At 41.7% G+C, this 19,472-nt stretch overlaps 1 protein-coding gene across 1 annotated transcript in view; it reads left to right on the top strand.

Moving 5' to 3' along the window:
* Window positions 1-19,472, top strand: part of TBXAS1 (thromboxane A synthase 1) — a 390,857-nt gene that overhangs the window by 140,825 nt on the left and 230,560 nt on the right. The window lies entirely within an intron of this gene.

The following is a 19,472-nucleotide window of genomic DNA, read 5'->3' as shown; positions in this document are numbered from 1 at the left end:
TGGGGGGGGGGGGAGGTAGTGTTGTTGTTATGTTTGGCTTTTTTTACCGTAAAACAATGAAGTGTTTATCAAAATTTAAAGGAAAATTAAGACAAGTTGGCAAAATACTGTGAATATGGATTAACATCTTCCACTCCACATCTGTGCAAGAAATATCCATTTTTAAAACTTCAAGAAGTAAAAACTAGAAAAATATGCACCTTCTGCCCTGTCTCCCAGCTATAATTAACCTCTTGATGCTGAAAAGGGTCGTTGTTAGTAATCCCACTTTTCTTTGAATCCCAGATTAGCTTTGAGTTCTGCATTGTTGTTTTAATAGGGTTAGAATTGCGCTTTGCTTTCCTGGCAAATTATCTCACGTGGAAATAATGACTGCTAGGTATTTTGTGATAATTTCCGTCCACCCTTGGTGTTTCCAGTGTACTATTATTTCAACCTGAGCAATAATGTAAGTGTAAATAGTTCCCAAAGTGTCCCATGCCCCCCATTCATTTTTTTCCCAAGAAACTTGGAGATACTTGTGTGTGTTAAATACCAGCATATACAAAAGTTACAAATGTGCCTCTAAGATATTCCTGCCAAAAAGCTTTATCCAAAAAGAACATTTTTTAGTGCAGGCATCACTGCTAGGAATATGTGGCCTCCTGTTCCTGATGGGATAAACCTGGTGCTTCCCCACTATATCACATCAGTTGACCACAGTTATCTTTGAAGGTTGCATAGGATGAGGTGGTGAAACACTTCACAGAGTTTTGTGTACTAGGCCAGGACTTTACATTTGGTATTGAACTGAGGCAGAGAAGAATGCAATCCTCAGAGCAGAGGTGGAATATCTATGCCAGTTTCTGTTTAATAAGACATTTGGCTTACTCCAGTTAGTAGCCTTCTTGTGGCAGTTGTGCTCAGCCTTAGGGGAAAATAAGCTGCAGGAAGCAAAGGTCATCATGAATCTCTGTGGCTGATCCTTGTCTGAGAGAGAATGACACTGTCTCCTGGTCAGAGAGGGGAAAATATCCACCACTGTGGCACTTTGCATGTCATAAAATAGTAATGAATGGAGGATGACTCTGAGGGTTCATATTACAAGAATGATTTATGGTCTGACAGTCTAAAATGATGGTGATATAAGAACACTGGCTTTTAGTTCCTTAGTGCATTTCCCCCCCTTCTGATTAAAATCATGTTTATTTTCCCTAAGTTGAAATCAAGCCTGCTACTTTTTAACCATCTGCTTACCCATTCCTCTGGGCATTGGCGATGGCAGAGGCTAAATCAGCAGAGAGAGAGCGATATAGTTGTCCGCAAGATGATGTCTGAAGTGGTTCACTATCTTCCTGAATTATCTCTTGTAGGATGAGAGAAAGCATTGAGCCTTGTGAAACTCCACATCACGTGTACCTGGATAATGATGACTAGATGTCTGTCATGCCTATCATGTCTCTCTTGGATGTGGCAGATAGGAATGATTTGGATCTAATCTACTGATGCCCAATTTACTCTGGCAGTTTTCTACATGTGTATTCAGCATGGTGTGGCTAGTAGTGCCAAAAAGTTTGTAAAGGGATCTTGCGCTATCAGCTGAGAAGAAGCATCCCCTGTCCATGGCCAGAAAAAGTTCTTTATGATAGTGTTGGGCAGTTCTAGGCTGTCTCCTAGACAGAGGGATCCAGGAGGTTAATGGATAATATATACTCCTGTTGAATTATCTCAGGAAAGCGAATCTTGGGTATACCATAACTGGGCCTAATTTAAGCTGCATTCATTGTTCTAAGAACATGATTGCATCCCTTGGTAGCTGGCTTGGTGTCTCTGGGGATGTATATAAAATATGGATGCGTAAATATATATCAAAATAAAAATGTAAAAATGTTCATGTCTTAACCAGTGCATATTACTCCTTCTTCTTCACTCTGTCCCTTCTATATAATTCTTGCAGTTCTTGTGAACACAGGTAGCGAATGGTATGTGGCAGCTGTATGTCTTTGTGACCACAATGGGGCATTTGGCCTCACAGATTTGGAAAAAAATATGGTATTTTGCTTTTTCCAGACTGAAAACTGCTTCCCAATAAGCATAAAGAGCAATGATCTTTATTTCCACTGTAGTGAAGTGAGTTGAATACAAATCTTTGAAACTGAAGCCTTTTTTTCTTCCTAAGGTCACTTGAATAGTCGGAATGATACCATCACAACTGTTTTCTTTTGTGTGTGAATTGGTTTCCTTGACAACAGGATGTCAAATCAACTTTTCAGCTTTAATCAAGTCAAAACAATATATCCCTTCTATTCCAAAAGGCCTCAAGTCATAGAGAATTATTTCAAGGAAGGTTTTGTAGATCGCAATACCATTTTTCTTTGCTCCGGTGTGCAGAACCAAAGGAGAAGTAATGCCATTCTTCCTTTATATAGAGAGACAATGCAAATAACCTCCAGTTGTGAATGTGCACTGTGAAAATTCCTGTCTGTTTTCATATAAGGAAGGGCCAGGATGGGGGGCATATGAGAAAACGAGCTCTGAGGTTCAGTACAAAAAAGAGATGCATCATTCTGGTTCCCCTGGGAAAAAACATGAATTCACATTGCCAACCTCAGTATTGAAATGCTTGTATCACCCTGTGAAGTGCCTGTTCATAATTCACTTATTCTGAAGTGCCTCCTGTGAGGATGCACATCATAATATCTGCAAATGCTTCATGCAAAAACCATGAAAACTATTCTATTCTGCCCCCCCCCCCGCCCCTCCCAACACACGTTAGGTGGCTTTTTTTAATCATTACCCTTCTTACCAAGGACACTTCCAGGAAAGTAGGATCTTAGTTTCTGTGGAATTTACCTTCTGCAAATTTTCTCAGGTAAACCTCCAGCTTCTCATAGTTACATACCACTGAAATGTGTCATATCAAATGAAAGGTATGACTTCTGGTGGGAGATAGGTGGCTGTAGCAGGTTAGAAAACAAAGACTCTGTGGCTAGAAAGGAATAAGGGGGAAGGGTGGGAATGTTGTACAGAATCAGAAAAGCTACTAGTAGTATATAGGCTATTGGCAGGTCTTTGGAGGCTGTGAGTTTATTTTTTTACTTATAAGCTGCATGGGCATTTGATTTTTTTTTGCAATTGCATCATCATTACACACACGGCACCATAAGTGCACATGGGTAACGAAGAGGAGAGGTATGCTAGAATAATTAATAGAGGTCTAGTCTGAAGAGCACTCCTGGAAAAGTGCAGATAAACAGTACAATATCCAAATAGGCAGGAGATGGTTACAACTAAAATGAATTTCTCCCCGTCTACCCCTTCCCCATCCCCCATCAGAATTCCTGTTATGTAGGAAATTCCAAAATTTCTATATTTCATTTTAGTATCAGAGGGGAAAAAAGAACTTCCCATGGAATGAAAGAGTCAGAGAGATTCTTGGAAAAATGACAGCTAAATGTATTTTAACTTTTAACTGTTTAACCCTTTTACCTTTTTCAAAACAAGATTAAAAAGGTTTATTTAGTTGTGTGGGACTCACATTATATTGGTCTGACAGCCTGTTGAGAAGCTGAGAGGCTGAAGGCCTCTGAATTAATTAGTAATGCCAAAGCCTGAGCGCCAAGCAAAAAGCCAGCAAAAATGAGATGTTCTGTAAAACATTTGGAGTTGATGAGTTAGTATTTTCAAGGAAAAACATTCTCATCAGAAAAGTTTGACAAGCTTTTCTTATGAAGTTATCCATTCTTTATAGAGCACGAGCAACAAACTTTACCTGTCCATAGTGATTCTGTGGATTGGCTCCAACATGAGCTTTCTGGTGTCACATACACATGCCTGTACATGTGCTCTAAGGGAAGGGGTGGGGGGGGTTAATTAGAGTCGCTCTTGGCTGTTTGAATTAAAACTCCACAGTATCTCGTGAATTCAGCATCCTGTGTTTCAAAAGGGCAGCGGGGGTGCTTTAACTAAAGCTCATTCGACAAACTTTAATTTAGTTAAAGCACGCCCCCCACCACTTGAAAAGTGGGATGCTGAATACACGAGATGCTGCAGCACACTAATTAGCATGCTCCGACAGACTTGATTAATTGGCACTACACAATGGATTTGCAAAGTCTGGGGTCATGATATGGGTATATACATGTAAAGCCAAAGCATAATTGGGTAATTTGGGGGATAATTGGGGATAATTTTGATGTGAAAAGAACTACATTTCCCTAAATTATTATTATTATTTTTTTTGTAATTGATAACTCATAGTTTTAAGAAACGCTGTAGGAAATGAGTTAAAACAACAGGCTGAGTGTTCTTAAGAGTTTATGCAGTTATACAATGTCTGATCCATCCAGTGGAAAAAGAATACATTACTGGAACCAAGATCAAGTCTAGTCATTTAGGGGGCTATGTGGCTTAAAGGATTAGAATAGGTTATGGGGCCAGTCACTAAGCTGAAACATGGCCGAGGTTAGATATGATTGTAAATCACACTGCCAGCTGATAGCTTTTCAGCAATCTATGCAGAATGAGATGATGATGCTTCCTTAGTGGCTGTCTACGCCAAACATCATTCTAAATGGTCTAGATGGCTTTGTTAGCCATTTTTGCAGGTAGGTCAAGAATCTCACAATTGTGGACTGAATCCTTTTTTCTCATTCCTTCTCCTAGTCCCTCTGCTTCAGGATTAATGTACGCTGATGAGTTGTCATGGTGAAGGCTTGTAGAGCAACTGTTTGCTCTACTGTTCTGGGACTAAAAAGTGGATACGTGTTTCCAGGGCTGTCAATCTTGACCTTTTAAAAAAAAATTATCTCTATTCCATTCCCCTTTCCTCAGAACACAAAGGGCAAAATTTTGGCCCTATCAACGTAGTTAGATAGAAATAACATACTTGTTGCCACTGAATTTCGTAAGCCTGTTTTTTGGCTATTTCTCTTCGGCAAGGTATTTTTCTGCCTGCCTTGGAAAGAGTAATCCCAGGCCAGGTATTTCATCATTGCCTCTGAAGACCTTTTGTAAAGAAACTATTTTAGTTTTCTGAAATAACCTTATCTTGTGTGATTTCCAGCTTTCCACGGGTGGTCTAATGGACTCAGGAGCTCTTGTGGGCTTCCTACATTGTTTTAAACAATACATTTTCTATATTATAGCTAGAGAAAAACATGCCTGAGCAAGGATGGGGAATAAAAATTGGGTTCTTACTACTGAGCTACATCTGCCTTAATTACTATTTTTAATTACAGGTAAATGGTTAAAGTTTTTTGTTTATTAAGCTGAGTTGAGTTGCAATTTTTTATAAGAGGATGATGAACTTCTTGGCCTGCATAAAAATATTTTACCTTACTGTGTAACCATTGTGACAAGGATTTTTTATTTTTTTTTATTTTTTTATTTTTTTTGCTCTCTCACGTGTTGCTTTCCTTTTATATTGCAATACGGTTCTTTTGATTCTACAGAATTCCTAAGAACTACTTCTGTAAACTGTAGTAATTTAAATGCTTCTCAAATGGTCACTCACATTGGATCTAGTGTAGCAAAGGACTGGGCCAATTTTAGGCATATGAGTAATCCCATTAAAGTCCATCGGGCTACTAGCATACTTTGCATTATGCACAAGCTTACATACTTTCTTGAATCAGAGCCATAACAGATATGATTGCATTTGTACCTGAAAAACACCTTGCATTTAGGTGTTTAGTGGTACATGTAAACACCTAAAATTATTGTAACAAAAAAGCATTAATGGGGAGATAAATATGGAATCATAGGATCCGAGGAAAATAGGGCTGGAAGGGACCTCACAAGGTCATCTGGATCAGTTCTCCACTCAAGGCAGGATCATCCCTGATTTAAGCCATCCCAGCCAAGTGTCTGTCCAACCTGCTCTTGAAAATTTCCAAGGGTGGAGATTCCACAACTTCTCTAGGTGGCCTGTTCCAATGCTTGACCACCTCCATAGTCAGAAAGCTCCTTCTAATCTCCAACCTAAATTTCCTTTGCTGCATCTTGAGGCCATTGCTCCTAGTCACAGAGGAAAGCCCATCTCCATCCTCTCTGTGATCAGCCCTTCAGATATTTGAAAAATGCTACCATATCTCCCTTTTCAGTCTTTCCTCATAAGTCACATGTCCCAGGCCTCTAATAGTTTTTGTTGCTCTTGTTGTAATAGTTTTCTTTTCAATCTGTCCACATCTTCTTGAATCGTGGGGCCCATAACTGGATACAGTACTCCAGGTAAGTCCTCACTAGTGATGAATAGAGTGGAAGAATCACTTCACTTGACTTACAAGTGACACCCTGTTAATGCAGCCTGGAATGCTATTGGCCTTTTTTTTTTGCAACAGTAGTACATTGTTGGCTCATATTCACCTTACAGTCTTCAATAACTCCAAGTGCCTTCTCTGCAGTACTACAGCCTAGCAAATCATGCCTCAGTCTGAATTTGTGCATACAATTGTTCTGTCCCAAGTGTAGGACTTTGAACTTATCCTTGTTGAATCTCATCTGATTGGTCGCAGACAATTTTTCCAGTCTGTTGAGGTCATTCTGGATCCTAGCCCTGCCCTCTGCAACTCTGCTCAACTTTGTGTCATCTGCAAATTTGCAAAGCATGCACTTGATCCCACTGTCCAAATCAGCAGTGCCCAATCTTTTAGCCCTGTAGACCGGATGAGTGGTGTGGGGTAGTCCATGGTCAGATCTGGTACACACAGGGCGAGGGCCCAATCCAGTACATCCCAGATCAGATATCTGATCCTTCATGCCTTATTGTGACCAGAGTCCTGCAGCAGTAGATTGGGTCTTACTGCCCTGGCCTCACGTGTGTGGGGTCAGGCCCCACTGTCCCAACCCTGGCCCAGTACGTGCTGGTTTGGGCCCTGTCGCCTTATTCTGTCTTCACCTCTGTATGTGGGGCCATATCTTGTCCATGGGGCTCGGAAATTTGGAGTGGCAGGGCAGTGGCAGCATTAATTGCCATCACTTCCCTTGCTAAATGTCTGTACCTTTGAGGAGTCCCACGCGTCACATCACATGGCTCTGCAAGCAAGGTCTGGCCTGTGGGCTGGGGGATGAGCACTTCAGTTCCAACCAGTTATGTACCCACCTTACAGTACTTTCATCTAGTCTGTATTGCCTTACCTTGTTAATGAAATTGTTGGACACAGTGACAAAAGCCTTCCTAAAGACAAGGTACATCACATCCATTGCCTTTTCACCCACATCATCTTATCATAGAAGGAATGTATTTCTCTTTATTCCCTGACCCTGTTTGACAGCATTTCATATGTAGACAGTTTTACTCTTTCCTGTGTCATTAGCTAGCCAGTTGTTAAACTTACAGCATTTAGGGTGTTACTGTTTAAACAGGCTCCATCAAAAACTGAAACTTTTATCTATTTTTAAAAATCAGTATAGCATTGTCCCTATAAACTTCCTGCCTGAAGTTTAGGGTATAGTATAAAACTACCCATGATTCCCCACACACATTAATTGACATCAAAGTTGTGGTCATTAATTGACATCATATGTTATGGTCATTGTTACTTTTAATGCCTGAATCACTTGCACCCTGAAACAAGTCTTGTTAATTGTTTGGGCCTTCTCTCTTTTTTTGTTCCTGAGTCAGTGGTTGTAAGAAGCAGGTATATATAGCATTGATGCATTTCAGCCTAATGGCCTCAAAATCATGTAGCTGAAGACTTCTGTTGTTGTTATACTTATAGCCAACATAATCTTATCATAGTCAGCTTTTTTCTCCATTACGGTTGGGGTGTAGACAGTCACTGTAGTACATTTTGCATTCTATATACATAGAGCAAAAAAGATAATCCCATTACAATGGTACAGACTTAAACTCCTCCCCTCTGCCTGGTGGACAAAATTGAGCTAGAGCTGTTTCCCAAATTTTTTATACCTGGGGTGTGCACTTTTTTTTTTTCTGGATTAAAATTGGTACTTTGCTCTTACACCCCAAAAAAGGGGGGAAAAGTGACATCTTGTACATGTCCGGTCCCAATACAGCTCCCCAGTGGCTAGAAGCTGCCCTCACACTGCAGCCAGGGAGCCAGGGGGCTTGGAGACATGGTAGTGGTGCAGGCATGGGGGTAACACACTTTGTGGGGACACTATCAGACTGAACTGGGATGGGAGCCCCTCTGACAGGGTTCATAGAGTCTCTCTGCTGTATGCCCCAGGGCTGTGGGTTGTGCGGGGGTGTAAATAAATTCTGCAGTGCCCTGGGAAGCCATAAGGTGCAGGCATCAATGGGGCAGGGAGAGAGCACAGGGACACTTGTTGTTGAGAGCTCTCTGGAGCTCAGTGTGGTGGGAGTGAATGGTCAGGTTAGACGGCTTCTGGCTGCCCATGATCAGCTGGATCTGGGAGGGGGAACCTGCACCTAGCTCCTCAGTGGGGAGGTACAGCATACATGCAGAGCAGGTTGCAGCAGATTGTGGCACCGAGTGCCCAGGTGCATGGCATAGCCATATTCCTGGGGTGCATGCAGGGCGCAGCTGTGACCCTTTGTAGATGTCCTGTCCTGGTAGTGCTGCTGCTTCTCCCAACCCTCTGCTCTCCAGCAGCTGTGGAGCTACTCTGGGTCTGGACATCTGCAAACTGCTGCCACTATGCTGTCTGCACCCAGGGCATATGACTACAGTGCACCCTGCTCAGCGTGCATGCTGTGCCCGCTGCAGCTTAAAGTATTAAAAAAAAAAAGAAGGGATTAATAAAGAAAGAAAAAGTAGATATATTTTTGTGGCATGCTTCTACTGCTCTCAAAGCATGCTAGTGTACCACAACATGCCCTTTGGGAATCACTGAACTAGAATCAGTGTTTCAGATACGAGGACAAAACTCAATAGATGAGTCCACATCTGGAGTACTGTGCCCAGTTTTGGGGCCCCCACTATAGAAAGAATATGGACAAATTAGAGGCAATTCAGTGGAGGGGAGCAAAAATGGTTCGGGGCTTGGGGCACATGACTCATGAGAAGAGGCTGAGGGAACTGGTCTTCTTTAGTCTGGATAAGAGAAGACTAGGAAGGGATTTAATAACAGCCTTTAACTACCTGAAGTGTGGTGCCAAAGAGGATGGAACCACCTGTGCAAAACTGGTGTGAAATGGTACCATATATAAAGGATAACATTTTGCAGGCTGCACAGATGGGCATGTTTATGAAAGGTGCAACAACAGCGCAGAATAGGGTCTGTGGTATCTCTAGTACATTTCTAGTGCCTGTCTTTACATGTCTGGTGGTCCTAATGGTTTAGCATTTTGCGTAAGATTGGGGTGGGTGAGCCCTACCTCACCTTTGTTGCCCTGGCTGCTCCCCGACTGCACTGTGTTATGCATGGATGGATCTAGAATTTTGGAAAAGGGGTGCAGATAGTGAGATGTATCATCAGATATAAAATGGCACATATTTTTCTCCAGTTAAAAATAAACTAGGAGCTTTACTGATGTGCCAGGGGCCTAAGGCTGTATTATTCAGTTTTAAAATGGAAGCAAAAACATTACTTCATTGGAATGAGTTAAAAACAACTCTGTAGGACTGTGAAATAGGAGCTTCATTACTAGGAGCAGATAAGGCAGCAGAATTGCATAACAAAGGCTTCTTGATTGGTGGCATGTCAAGACCAAAGCAGAGAGGGTTGTTTAATACCTGTGGGATGAAGAGTTTAGAAGGGATCGGGTAGATTATAAGGAGCCATGAAGTCAAATGACTCCTTCAGCACTGTCTGACTAGGAATATTGCTGCCACTGCCCAGCAGTTGGTTTTAAAATGTGGGTGAAGCAGGAATCAAAGGGGAGATGCCCATGCACCAGTACATGCTCCCTGGATCCACCCCTGATGCTACGTGGGTGCTATCTTGCCAGCAGCACAGGGTGCAGTCCTGCCCCTTCCCCTGGGACAGGGTCAGGAAGAGAAGGAGGGAGGAGGAAACCTCTGTTCAGTGAATAATGTAGTCAGCATATCCATTCAAGATGGAGCCCTCCTAATTTAAATTACAAACGCTACCCACTGTTAATCTATGAGAGCCTGAAGTTGTTAATCTTAAATTGCAAAGCCCATCTTTTCTCTTTGAACATTTAGGGAGGAGGTGGGCTGAGGTTTTTAAATAGATGGTGAAAATGTGGGGGGATGTTGGTGATTAGCATAGCTGACAAGTGCTGTATGAAGTTGCAGGAAAGCTCATTATGTAGATCTTGGTTGCTGATATTTTGTGCTTTAATTACTATTGTACTCTAGCACCCAGAGTTATTGATGGAAAAATTTTAACACATGCAAATAGATAAGTACAATGTGTAGTTATACAAAGGTACATACAGTGAATATTGGTGGACTCCAACCTCGGCAAATGTGTATTTGGATTCTGAATTGAAAATGTGTTCCATGAGTTGTGCACAGTGGATTTTTCTTTTTTTTTTTCTTTTTTTAAATTGAAGTATTTGAACAATTTATTTCCCTACAAAGAGCAGGTAGGGACATTGTTTCCACGCCTCTTTTCCCCTCCCTTTCCCTGGCTGCTATAGGAGCAGGTTCATTGAGGTAGGAAAACTGCTGTCCTTTTCCCTGGTCAACAGGTCCCTCATTTATCTGCCTTCTGAATCATAGGAGAGGCCTGTTATGTATGCTACTGCCAGTTTACCCCTGTTCTGTAGGAACCAGAAAGACTTTTGATTGGCTCTGCCTTAGTCTAAGGGACCAGCTCCTTCCTCTATGTACAACCATCCAGGAATGGTGGTGGAAGAGTGCAAATTTGCCGACATTCTTTGAGGGTGCCAATAAGTTGGTGGCTTGGAGTGATCCAGCTGACATGGCTATTTGGAAGTCCAAATATACTTTTGACAAGGTCCCCCATCAGAGGTCCTTAACTAAATTATATAGTCATAGGATTACAGGGAATGTCCACTCATGGATTAGAAATTGGCTTCAAGATACAAAGCAAAGAGCAAGCATAAATGGTCAGTTTTAAGGTTAGAACGAAGTAAACAGTGAGGGTCCCCCAAGGATCTGTGTTGGGATCAGAGCTGTTTAACATATTCATAAATGATCTGGACAAGGGTGTGCATAGTAAGGTGGCCAAATTTTGCCAATGACACAAAATTATTCAGTTGTAAAGACTATGGCAGGCTGTGAGGAACTACAGAAGGATCTGGCACACTTGAGCAAATGGACAACTAAATGGCAGATGAAGTTCAGTGTAAATAAGTGTGAAGTGATTTATCTGGCAAGAACAACCTGAACTATATCTACATGATGATGGGCTCTACACGAGCTGTTACCACAGAGGAAAGAGATCTGGGAGTCATTGTGGACAGCTCTCTATAAATATCAGCTCAGTGCTCAGCAGCTGTCAAAAAGGCAAATGACGTTAGGGATTATTAAGACGGGAACTGAAAAAAAAAGGTATCATTATGTCCCTTTATAAATCTCTGGTGTGTCTTAAATACCGTGCCCAGTTCTTGTCTGTACATCTCAAAAAGGATAAAGAAGATCTAGAGAAAGGCAACAAGGATGATTAGTGGTATGGAGGGCCTTTCTTATGAGGAGAGGCTAAAGAGGCTAGGCCTATTCAGTTTGGAAAAGAGACGCTTGAGGGGGGACATGATAAAGGTTTACAAAATACTCAATGGAGAAGGGAAAGTCTATAGGAATTTGTTATTCACCATTTCACAGTACAAGAACAAGGGGTCACAAAATGAAACTGGTAGGTAGTAAGTTTAAGACTAACAAAATGAAGTTCTTTTTCACACTGCGTGTAATTAAAGTCTTGAACTCATAGTCCCCAGATGTTGTTGGAAGCTGACGGTTTAGCCAAATTCAAAAAGAGATTGGACAAATTCTTGGAGGAAAGGGGCATGAGTAGCTATTGAGTATGGGAGTTAGGGGTACATCCTCTGAAATATAACTTCCTAGATCTTAAATGCTGGGAGCCACAAGTGAGAGAGAAGCAGTAGGGAAAAACCCTGGTCATGCTCAGTTCCCTCTCCCTTTCAGCCTCCACTCTCTGCCACTGTGTGACACGGGATACTAAGCAAGAGGGACTTTTGGTTTGACCCAGTAAATGGTAATTTGTATGTTCTTGTCCACTTGTGAGATTTTTTTTCCAGTTATACTGGTGTGGGTATAGTTATACTGGTATAACTCTCCTGGATAGCCACAGGAGTGGTCTTTAGGGCTTAGTCCCAGTCACTTTTACAGTGACATAAATGAAACTGGAAGAAGGCACTGTTGTATACTGGAATGAGTGTGGCATAAGGAATTATACTACTAGTGAAAAGCTAGTGCTTGGAATTCACACACCCCAAATCTAGCAGGCTGGAATTATGGATGGCATAAATCAGCATCATTCTATTTGAAGTTAAAATATCAGGCCAGATTCTCAGCTGATGTGAACTGATGTAACTCCATTGAAGCCCTAGAGTATGTACTGTAGACAGTTGGCACGGGGAAGCTGGTTGTGTACCTACTCCTTACTAAGGAGTGAATTTATGACAGAATAAAATCTGGGATAAATTACTCCGGAGTAATCATGCCATATATCCATTCCCTCTAATATCCATAGAATAAAATTGTTTGAGATGTCCAGACTTTTATCAATGTACTTGACAATGAAAAGAGGTAGACAGGAACAGCAGACTTGAAGGGCAGTGGGAAGCAGCATCCCTTTTATCACCCAGGAATAATCCACACCTCTTTGTGACTGATACAACTATGGGCATTTTGACAAGGACTCTGGGGAAGGGATGCCAGATGCTTCCAAAACTGGCATTGTCAGAAGGGTTTGATTCTCTAGTGTCTTCGGTCTTTGGCAGTGCCTCCCGTACAACGTGGGGCACACAGGTGTGACCAAATCAACATAGTAGCTTTTTACAGTAACATGGCACTTTGTGCAGGTAGGTATAGATGACTGCAAGGTCCAGGGTCGTGAAGAAAGTAGATGTCATCTTCTGTTCCAGAGCTGAATTGTCATGTGTTGAGCTGACAACATGATCACATGCAATCTATGATGTATTACAATTACTAAGAATTTAAAAGAAAATAAACTGTTTTTGTATGATCAACTTCTTCACAGGAAACTGTTTAAAATGTATATCATAGAAAATTAGGATTGGAAGGGACCTCTGGAGGTCATGTCATCAAGCTCCCTTCTCAAAGCAGGACCACGCCCAAATAGATCATTGCAGCCGGGCCTTAAACCTCCAAAGGATGGATCACTTCTGTAGGTAACCTGTTACAGGGCTTCCCCACTGTCCTAGTGAGAGTTTTTCCTAATATCCAACCTAAACTTCCGCTGCTGCAACTTGAGACCACTGCTCCTTGTTTTGTCATCTGCCACTACTGAGAACAGTCTAGCTCCGTCCTCTTTGTAACCACCCTTCAGGTAGTTGAAGGTTGTTACTAAATCCCCTCTGTCTTCTCTTCCCCAGACTAAATTACCCGAGTTCCTTCAGCCTCTCCTCAGTTAGCTGAAGGCTGCTATCAAATCCCCCTACAGTCTTCTCTTCTGCAAACTAAATAAGCTTAGTTCCCTCGGCCTGTCCTCAGAAGTTATGTGCCCCAGCCTCCTAACCATTTTTGTTGCCCTCCGCTGGACTCCCTTCAACTTCTCTATGGTGGGGGACCCAAAACTGGACACAGTACTCCAGATGTGCCCTCGCCAGTGCAGAACAGAGGGGAATAATTACTTCCTTTGATCTGCTGGCAACACTCCTACTAATAAAGCTCAGTATGCCGTTAGCCTTTTTGGCAACAAAGGCACACTGATCACTCATATCCAGCTTATTGTTCACTGCAATTCCCAGGTCCTTTCCTGCAGAGCTGTTGCCCAGTCAGTCAGCCCCCAGCCTGTGCTGGTGCATGGGATTGTTCCATTTTAAGTGCAGGACTTTGCACATGTCCTTGGTGACCCTCGTGAGATGATTTTTTTTTTTTAATTATTTTTGTGGCTCAGTCCTCCAATTCGTCTATGTTACTCTGAATCCTAGCCCTACCCTCTAGCGTATCTACTACTTCCCCCAGCTTGGTGTCATCTGTGAACTTGCTTAGGGTGTACTCCATCCCATCTTCCAGGTTGTTAAAGAAGATATTGAACAAAATTGGCACCAGGACCAACCCCTGGGACACTCCTTTTGGTACTGGCTGCCAATTAGACATCTAGCCATTGATCAGTACCTGCTGAGCCCAACAATCCAGCCAGCTTTCTATCCACCTTACAGTCCATTCATCCAACCCATACTTCCTTTAAAAAAAAATTCTCACCTCGGACAGGGCTGTTATTTCCAGCTAGGAAGCTCAGGGCCACACACCCAGGCTTGAACTCATAACTTTCTGGTCCCTAGCTCACCACACAAGGCCTTTGGCTGCATATATCCACCGTAAGCTTTTTTCCTCCCCATTACTTCCCTGACTCCTTGTTTCACTATTGGATCATAATATGGAGTTGGTTTGATCGCTCTGCTCCATGGATCATCCTCTCTGCCTCTCCTTTAGATCTCGTTACTGAGCATGTAGTCTGCCTTTGGCTTTCTCAGGATGATTGTGTTGGTGGTTCATTCCAGCTCCTGTCCTCAAATCCTTCAGGGTGCTGCCAGCCAAGCCCTGTTGTCAGAGAAGTGGAACCCAGTTTACTCTGCTGAGCTTGAAGACTGTAGTGGTGTTGCTAGCAATATCATCTGTATGGTTAGGTTCATGTGTAATTGGAAGCTGAGCAGATCCCAGTGGCTGAGCAGATGCCAGGTGAAATAAGAAAGACAGATAACTGTCTGTGTCTGAAAAATGGAGCTGCCTCTAAGTTTATCACCCTCTGCCCATCACAGCAGGAAGCAGATCTGCAGCCCCAGGATTATATCACCCCCATTCATTTTTTCATGTTCCTGGTTTATAGCAACATTGCTGTTTATGGCAACCTCTGAAAGCCATGGCATATAGTGGCTGTCGGAGTCACAGGCACTGCAACTATGTATGTGCTCTTCTTGTTCCTTTCCATTTTTCTCGCTGATGCAGGATGATCTTGTTTTTGCTTTCTTCCTTTTCTAAGCATTTCAGACCCTTTTATATTTTCGTCTTTGATAACTTTTGATAAGAGCAATCCATTTCAGAAATGTTTGTTCTCATTGTTTGGAGACTTTTTTTTTTGTATGGAAACAGAGAGCCAAGCTAATTGCTGGTATAATTCTATTGACATTGCAGTTGTCAAGGATGAACTTGTTCTTTTTTTCCTTTTCTCTCTATATCTATATAAAGGAGCCTCAAGCATAGCTCAGAGGTTTTAAAGCCTGTTTCTCATTGTTTTTAGGAAAGCCTTGGAAGCTCAGAATGCAACTCTTACAGAAATCTTTTCTTTGCAACATACTCCTCTGTTTGGGATCACCCCTGAATTCTGGGCTCCTGAGATTTTGTATATTTAGACCTACTGCTATATGAGGTGAGGGGCTGTAGGGCATGGCTCCCATAAGCACTAGAGATTTAGATACTGGGCAAAAGTAACAAAGGGAAATGTTTTCCTGGCAACACTTAGCAGGAGGGTTCAAAAAAGAGACAAACTCCCCAGGGCTTCAAAAGGTCTGATTATCTTGGGAACCTGAGTCACGGACTGTTTGGGGCTTAGCTAAAGAGGAAGAATGTCTGGGTCAAGAGTCTCATTAGCATGCCACACTACCAAGCACAGGTCCAAAATAGCCTACATGTAGATGGGACTGACCCTGATGTGCACTAAACCCAGGTAGGCACAGTGTTCAGGGCAAGAGAGTGAGTTGCAGTGAGTTATTTTCCTTTAGCAGTACAAGATGCAGCACCTTTGTTTCTAAGGGAAGGAGAAAAGCTGCCATACAAATAACCCAGGGGCCACTGGTGTGGATGGAGGGTGGTAGAGATGATGAAGAGGGAATAAAAAAAAATGTCTTCTATCAGCTTTGCGCATCAAAGGTGATACTATTTATAACAAAATTGTAAAGAAAATTGAGCTAAGAATATTTAAAAATTATGCAAGGAATTGCATTCAAACACTGCATGATATTAAAAAAAGTAGGTCAGCCCTAGTCACCCTAGACAGTGCTTCTTCTAGACTTATAGTTCCAAATTGTATCCATCTTTTCCTGTTGTAGTACATTAAACTACCAGGACAGATCCTTAGCTGGTCAAAATGAGTATACCTCCATTGATTTCAGTGACATTATAGTAATTTAGACTTGCTGAAGATCTAACCCTTTTGAATTTGTGGACAGCTACTCTCATACCTACCCACAGACTTGGAGTTTTGTTTTTCTGAGCTAATCAGTTTTAATTTCTAAATTAGCACATAATCTATCGTGCTGTGAAACTAGTGACTCAACTGCTTCTCAGAATGTTTTGTTGTCCATTGGTAATAGCAGATATTCCTGGCAGCTATTGCCTCTGAAATCCATTATTAGTAACATTCATCATTTCTATTTCTACAATGCTTTGTGTCAAAGATTGACCCATTGTTAGTGAGGATGTGATCACCCATCCACAATCTTGCAGTCTTTTCATTCTTTTTTTATCAGAAGTACACTGTTGAATCTCAGTTTCCTTTGTCTCTTTCTGATGCTTGGGAGAGGTTAGGAAATCTATCATAGTGTGCTTTATTTTATTATTTTTAAGCAGATCTTTAAAGTCAAGTGCAACTCAAACTGCATGGATTCAATAAATTATCCTGGAACCATATGCTGCAGTCTTTATTATTAACAATAATATTTTACTTTAAAAAAAATAATTTTTATAATATCTGTTAATGCTTCTTCTGGGTTTATATTATAGCCCTACTTCCCCTATGTACCCATATGGTTGTATATTGGCTACTTCTCAAGATAATTTATTTTGGTCATGTACGCAGCTTAACATTTTCATCCTAAAGAGTTCTGGTAGTGGTTTCATGATGAATGATTAAAATATTTAGAAATTACTTTTATTTGGCTTGGTGCATGTTTAATAATGCATTAACCAAATGAAGTGCGTGTGTGTGTATGTATGTAATATGACTATATAGAAGAATTACATATTATGTTAGCCATTAAGGGATTTTTTTAAAAAAATGCATTTTTCCTGGGACAACATTTGTGTCTTGTAGGATTCAGATTGTTCTCAGGAAGGCAGTATGTGTTTGCTGTCCTTTTTCTACTTTGATATACATATATTACTGATGATAAGAAAGTGAGACTTAATAGTGGCTTGACACTAAGAACACACACAGTGAGTGGGAATTGCAGTAAAGGAAATCTAATTAGAAGACCACATTTAAAGGGCGTGTTAATATAAGGTGAAAAAAGAAGAGAAAGAGAAAGCCATGGCTTTGATTTCTCGGATATTTCCATAGATCTATGTAGGGGGTGCAATTTTGAATCCATTGCAGTTGGTAAGTTTTATATCTTATTGACCTTAGTATGGTTGGTAAGATCATAGAGTTCTTACCAACCGTATAGTTCTTATATATAGTGTGTGTGTAATATATATTAAAAAAAAAATAAAAAAAATATATATAGTGTAAGTGTGTGTGTATGTGTGTATGTATGTATGTATGTGTATATATAGCCAACATATAGTTCTTATATACAGTAGAGGCCACACTGCTGCTACACCTATAGGCACTTAACATGGATGAGGGACTCAGCTGACAGATCTACCTTCAAGTTGAAGGGATGGTGCTGCTTTTAGTTATTGTTTCCCATACTTTTTATCATCATAAGACCCTGTGTTCAATTTCTGATGTTTAAATACCTTAGATTAGTAACCACAATAGATTAACCAGTTGCACTTTATGTTTAACAAACCTGCATTCCTTTCTCATGCACTCAGTGCCCCCCCTCCTGCCCCATTTTTTTTTCTCCTTTTGTCTATAGATGTAGTTCAGGTTCACGACTTCAACATTACATGTTTCATAGATTTCATAGACATTCGGGCAGGAAGGGACCCCGAAGGATCATCGAGTCCAGCCCCCTGCCCCAGAGGCAGGAAGTCAGCAGGGATCATAGGATCCCAGAAAGATAAGCATCTGAATGTGTCTTGAAGGCGTTCAAAGTGGGTGCTTGAACCACCTCTGGCAGCAGTCTATTACAAACCTTGGGGGCTCGGACAGTAAAGAAGTTTTTCCTCATGTCCAGCCTGTATCATTCGTGGCGGAGTTTGTGACCCTTCGATCTTGTCATCCCTTGGGGCGCTCTGGTGAACAGACATTCCCCCAGATCCTGATGAGCACCCCTGATAAACTTATAGGTTTATTACCAGATCCCCCTGAGCCGGCACTTTATCAGGCTGAAGAGTCCCATAGCTCTCGGCCTCTCATCATAAGGTTTGTTTTCCTGACCTCTGATCATGTGTGTGACTCTCCTCTGCACCCTCTCAAGCTTCTCCCCATCCTTTTTGAATTGTGAAGCCCAAAACTGGACGCAGTACTCCAGCTGCGGCCTCACCAAGGCTGAGTACAGTGGGAGAATGACGTCCCGGGTTTTGCTTGACAAGCATCTATGGATGCAAGCCAGCGTTTTGCTTGCTTTACTAGCTGCACCATCACATTGAAGGCTCATGTTCATCTTATGCCATGTTGACTACCTTGAAAATTAACACACATCTTTCTTCTGTTGTATCCTATGCCTACCTGGTACCTCTAAGAGTTAGTGTTTCAATAACAGGAACAGAGAAGTGGTTCTGAAGAAAACAAAACTACGTGAATGCAGCATAAGCAAAGGGAGACACAACGTTTATACACGCAATATATGATAGTGTGCAATGTACTGTAAACTGTCTTATTGGTTTGAGTTAAGATTAGTATACAACTAGAAAATGGTAGATTGAAAGAAAAGCTGGTATATATTCATCCTGAATGCACTAAAAATAAAACATTTCATTGCCAACCACTGCTGATAATATTTGTGAGTTGAACCAGATAAGCTCTTTCAGGGGCGGGCAATTATTTTGGGTGGAGGGCCGCGTACCGAGTTTTGGCAAGCCATCGAGGGCCGCATGGGTAGCCCTGCCCCTAGACAGGTGCCCTGCCCCCTGGTTGCCAATGTGGGACCAGAAGTCCTGCCACCTAAGCCCCTGACTTTTGCCACCAGAAGTCCCTTCCCTTGCTCCCCAGAATTACTCCATTCAGCAAGGGGTTTTGCCATCTCTGAATCAGAAAAATACCAAATTATAGTCTAAAAATCAAACGTACTACAACATTCATTAATTTGATTTCAAAAAATATTTTTGTCCTGATCTTATGTGTTTTTGCTTCTCAGACTCTTGAAGGCTTAGATCAAGTATAGTGCACATAGAGGTGATAGTATAATAGCTTAAAATTAAGTCTTACTTTTGTATATTGTGGGAGGGTGTGGGCAGGAGGGTGGGTGTAGGTTTGTGGCTATGTGGGGTGTGAGGGAGGGTATGTGTGGGATTTGTGGGGTGTGGGTGGGTATGGGTTTTGTGGGGGACTGTGTGTGGGAGGGGGGAGGGTGGCTGATGAGAATTGTGGCTTGTGGAGGGGGA

Source organism: Alligator sinensis, unplaced genomic scaffold, assembly GCF_000455745.1.
Source record: "Alligator sinensis unplaced genomic scaffold, ASM45574v1 scaffold74_2, whole genome shotgun sequence".
NCBI lineage: Eukaryota > Metazoa > Chordata > Crocodylia > Alligatoridae > Alligator > Alligator sinensis.
Note: the sequence above shows the minus strand (reverse complement) of the source record. Positions and strands in the feature narration are given on the sequence as shown.